Here is a 5869-nt window from a genome sequence, read left to right as displayed (position 1 = left end):
AAAGTGTTGTCCAAGTCTAGTGTTTCCTTATTGATTTTCTGTCTGGATGATCTTTTTATTTCAGAAATTGAGTGTTGGTTCCCTACTAATATTGTATTGCAGTATATCTCTCTCTTCGGATCTATTAATATTTGGTTTTAATGTTAAGGTGCTCTGATGTTGGATACATATAGATTTATAATTGTTATATATTCTTGATGAATTGATCCTCATAAGCATTCTATAATAACCTCTTTATCTCATTTTATAGTGTTTGACTGGAAGTCTATTTTATTTGACATGAGTATAGCTACTCCTTCTCTGCTCTGGTTTCCACTTGCATGGAAAGTATGTTTCCATTGTTTTACTTTCATTCTATGTTTGCCCTTACAGAGGAAGTGAGTTTCTTATGGACAGTATATAAAGGGGTCCTGTTTGGGTCTTGTTGTTTATAGTGGTTATTGCTTCTATGTGTGTTTTTCAAATCTATTCAGCCTATGCCTTTTGATTTGGAAATGCGATCTATTTACATTCAAGGTAATTATTGATAGCTAAAGACTTAGTGTCATTTTGTTAATTGTTTTCTGGTAGTGTTGTAGATCCTTTGCTCCTGTTTTTCTCTCTCCCTACTTTCATTTGTGATGTGATTTTCTCTGGTGGTATGCTTTGATTCCTTACTTTTTTAACTTTTTTGTATCTATTTTAGGTTTTGCTGTATAGTTACCATGAGGCTTTCAGGAAATGTAATTTTAATAGGCTATTTAAGCTGATAACAACTTAACTTTAATCTCATAAAATAACTCCATTACTTTACTCTTCCCACACACACATTTTATGTTTTTGATGTCACAATTTACAACTTTTTATATTGTATAACCCTTAAAAATTACTGTAGCTATTATTTTTATTTATTTTGTCTTTTAACCTTTATACTAAATACAATTGATTTTTACACACCACAATTACAGCATTAGAGTACTCTGAATTTGACTATGTACTTACCTTCACCAGTGAGTTTTATACTTTCATATATATTTACATTACTAATTATCATTCTTCCCTTTTATTTCTTTTTAGCTTAAATAATTACCCCAAGCATATCTTGTAAAACAGGTCTGAGATTGAAAAGCTCCCTCAGTTTTTGTTTGTCTGAAACTGACTTTATTTCTTCTTCATTTCTAAAGGACAGCTCTGCCAGGTAAACTGTTTTTGTTTTTGCTTTTGTTTTTCAGCACTGAAATATGACATACTACCCTCTCCTGGCCTGTAAAGTTTCTGCTGAAAATCTGCTACTAGCCCTATTGAAAATTTCTTATATGTGGTTTGCTTCTTTTCTGTTGGCAATTTCACAATCCTCTCTTTGTCTTTGATTTTGACAGTATGATTATAATTTGTACTAATCTTGTTTAAATTTAGTCTTACTGGGGATCTTTGAGCTTCCAATTCCTAAATATTTCTAGGATTTCCAAGATTTAGAAAGGTTTTTGCTATTTTTTCTTAAATAATCTTTCTACCATTTTTTCTCTTTTCCTATGTGAACTCATATTTGCTCTTTTGATGATGTCTCATAAATTCTGTAAGCTTTCTGTAAGTCTTCCTTATTTCTTCTTATATTTTTTCTCTTCTCTCTTCTGGCTGTATACCGTCAAAGAACTTGTCTTTGAGTTTACAGATTCTTTCTTCTAATTACCAGTTCTGCTATTGAGACCCTGTATTGCATTTTTTTCATTTTATTCATTGTATTTTTCAGTTCCAGAATTTTTGATTTTCTAATATAATTTCAATCTCTGTTAAGTTTCTAGTTTTGGTCATTTATTGTTTCTTTGATACCATTTAATTTTTTCACTGTGTTTGCTTGATGGCCTTAGCTTTCCTAAAACATTTAGTTTGAATTCCAGGTGGGTAGTTTATATTCATTTCTTTGAGTTAGGTACTGGGAGATTATTGGGTTCTTTTGGAGATTGGGTTCTTTTGGTAGTTTTATGTCTCCTTGGTTTTTTCATGTTTTTGTTGCCTTATGTTGATGTCTGCATACTTGGTGGAGCTGTCACCTTTTGCAGACATGATGGACCAGTTTTGTTGAGGAAGATTTTTCCCTATTGGAGGTGTGAAGACATTTTCAAGGTGGTATGCAGCAGTTCTGGCACCAGTAAGGGAGTCCCTTTATGGTGTCTCTGCAGCTCTGTGAACTGAGGTGGTATAAACAGAGTTTGTAGGAATCTTCAATCACAAATGCAATGGATATTCACAGTGACTGTGAGAGTTGTTAAGTCTTTGGTGGTGATGACTGCAAAGGTACCTTTGGTCTCTTTTCCTTTCACTAGCAAAGTTGTGTCTAAGAGGGGTCATTTCTCTTAACAATGATCTGTGGGCCTGATCATGGTGGAGGCACCATTAGTGTCTGATGAATGAATGGCGCTTATAGAGCAGCCACATGGCTAAGACCTGAAGCATGGGTATGCATGGAAGGCCTATGGCTCTTGGATTTGCAATAGTAATGGCATTTGTGCTTGGGATATAGACACCCATGCTGTGCTGCTCTGTTGGTAACAGAATGCAAGGTATGAATGCTTGTGAAGTAATCAGGGCATTGAGAGTATGAGCATTCACAGTTGCTATGGGATTGGAGACAGAGCCAAGCTGTCTAGGGCAGCTGTGCTGGTGATTGGGTGCAGGCATCCTGCTGTCACTTTGGTAACAGTTTGTGAAGCACAGTTGCTTGTGAAGTATCCAGGAAGCTGAGTATGGGAACATAGGTGTACACATGTTTACAGTGGCTCCAATATTGGGAAGGGTGGGGCCTAGCTCTCTATGGCAGCTGAGCCAATGTCTGGAGCACAGTCACTTGTAGCAAGAGCTTGGTTCCAGAGCTCGGAGTGCAAATTAGCTCACTGTGATGATTGTTGCAATACCTAAGACGTAGGTAAGCCTAGTGTAGCCACAGAGCCTGTGTTTGGACTTTGAGCACTATAGGGCTTGCCATGGCTCCAGGATTAGGCACCCATGGGGTTGGAAGATATGGCAGTGCTTTTATCAAAGCGGGGCGACAGTGGCCATTCCTGGGTGAGGGAGATATGTGCAGACAAGTCCACCGCAGACGAGAGATGATTTTTAATAGGCAAAAGTTTTGGAATGCAGTTGACCTATTTCACACCTATTTTTGTGATATATACTTCTCCTAAATTTGTTTTTTAGTTAAGTTATTCCATCTTTTTTGCTTATTGATATCATCCAGATAAGATTCTCCACCTATCTTCTAGGTTATTAATTTATTTTTGGCAACCATTCTGTTCTCAAATCATCCACTGAGTTCTTTATACCAGTTCCTATTTGTCTATTTTTTGACTCTCTGATTAGTTTTTTATAAAATTATTCTTGCTTCATTATTTCAATATCAGGTTAGATTACCTTGAGATGTTCGCTGTGCTTGCTTTTAATTACATGACAAATAATTTATTTGTTTGAACTTATATTTCTTCTGAGATAAAAAGAATTGTGGTTGTTAAGATATCTGTTTAGGAGTGAAACTCAAGTCCTAGTTTTTGCCCCTCCTGGTGAGTTTACGGGCGCACTTCTGGGGTTTGAGCTTGCTTTAGGTTGGAAAACTTCAGCTGTGCTAATAATAAAAGTCTCAAATGAAACAAGAGGCTAAAGAGGTACAGTAAACATCTTTTCAAAAAATCATGAGGTTTATAGATAATTTACACTATGCTAAAAACACTGTATATTAAGCATTTTGGTGATGATTTAGTGATAGCTACAGTAAATAATTAATTAAATATAAGGAAATTTTTTTTATAGGTGAGAAACAACATAGGATGGTTTCAGAGACACTGCCTGTTACTTATTGTTTGCAGTCAATATGGTTAAGAATTCAAAGCACAAGGAACAATTATCAAACATATTATTTGAAATATAGAAGTAAAAGTTACAAGGAATGTAAAAATATCAAATACTGTATTATCTGCATAGCAAAAATAGAAGAGTACAAGAAATGGCTGCTGTATTTTATTTTAAAGCTTCCTGGTAATATTTTATCCCAAAGGTATGTATATTATTATGTTAATAAAAATAAATAAATATCTTAGGTTGAAATACCTATTTATGAAGATTCATAGGGTATACTATATTCTGGGCAAGTTTCAATAAAAAGAAGCCATGCCTGACAGAGTTTTCAATTCTTGAAGAAATATCACTTTATTCTAAATCGCAGTGAGAGGAATTAAAATTAAGAACTTAAGAATAACAAAGCCTTAGAATAAAATTACATCCAAAGAGCTTTGAATTAATTCTAAAATAAATGGCTCAACCTTTTATGTAAATCTTATTTAATAAGTATGTACATAAATAAATATTCTAGACAGAGATAATATAGCAAGAATAAAACCATAAAGACCATAAAAATTTGGCTCTAAATATTCATAGATGATTAAAAATAAAAAAATAATACCTTGTTGCCCAAAGGATGAAATAAAATAATTTTTCAAACTTGACTCTATAAATTTAATAAACAAACTTTAAAGGATAGTTAATTTTGTAAGGAGCCAGTAGTAGAATTTAAAAGAAAAAGTATGTCTCCCTGAAAAGAATGAGGAAGAGCAAAGTGAGATTTAATAAAAGGCAAAACATATAATAAAAGGCAAAACATGTAATAAAAGGCAAAACATAAAAAACATACATTTTTTACATATGTGTGTATGCATATGTATATAAATATAATTTTGTTGTTTTTGATTATTCTATATGTCTGCAAGCATATGAAATATAAGCCAATTTATGATGATGAAATAATAAATATAACAGGTTATTCCAGATACATGAGCTATATTACAAAATAAAAATAAAACCACATCCCTCCAAACAGTTCGCAAGAATGGAGTTTTAGAAGATAAGTAAATGTCTGATAAGAAAACACCCTATTAAAATTAGCTAAATTTGAAAGGGATGAGTATAAAGTAATTATTCAGAAAAAAATTTTAAAGTGAAAATTTACAAGTAAGGATAGGTAGGTACTTTATTTTAAAGTATAAATGATACAAAGAAGTTAGTGAAAGTCAAATAAAATGTTTGGTTATTTTTGTAAACAAATCATTAGGGACTAGAAAAAAGATGTAAGATATAGGAGTTTAGTATATATATTTCTGGATAAATATATTTAAATATCTTAATTAGAGGGAATAGTTTTAAGCTACCTGACAAGAAAATTATGTATAAATAAGAAGATTATTAATAAAAAATAACCTGAGGGTAAATTAACTTTTAAAGAACTATTTCACAATAAGAATTTAGCTAAAGTGGATCCATGGATACTTCTCCAAATCTTTATCTTGTTTTTAAAGGCACTTAAAGAATTATAATGCCGCCCAGGTGGAGTGGCTCACACCTGTAATCCCAGCACTTTGGAAGGCCTAAGAGGGAGGATCTCTTGAGCCTAGAGTTCTAGACCAGCCTGGGCAACATAGGGAGACTCCATCTCTACAAATAATTAAACACAAATTAGCTGGGTGTGATAATGCACAACTGTAGTCCTGGCTGCTGGGGAGGTTGTGGAGGGAGGATCACTTAAGCCCAGGAGATGGAGGTCACAGTGAATCATGATCACACCACTGCACTCTAGCCAGGGTGACAGAGTGAGATCCTGTCACAAAATAAATGAATAAATAAAAATTGAAAAAAATAAAAATAGTGATAATACCTAGAGCATATGTGTCAACTGAGAAATATAAGAAAGTGTAAAGTATGCAAAAATGATTACTGAGTTTTATCGGGAAAATAAAACGCACCTGCCAACAAAAAACCCCTCTATAGCAACATAGAAAAGAGACAGAAAAACAATTTATTACCTCATAAAGGTTAACTGATTTACATTCCTGTATGACAGCATGAAAGC

This window comes from Hylobates moloch, unplaced genomic scaffold, assembly GCF_009828535.3.
Source record: "Hylobates moloch isolate HMO894 unplaced genomic scaffold, HMol_V3 SCAFFOLD_4, whole genome shotgun sequence".
NCBI lineage: Eukaryota > Metazoa > Chordata > Mammalia > Primates > Hylobatidae > Hylobates > Hylobates moloch.
Note: the sequence above shows the minus strand (reverse complement) of the source record.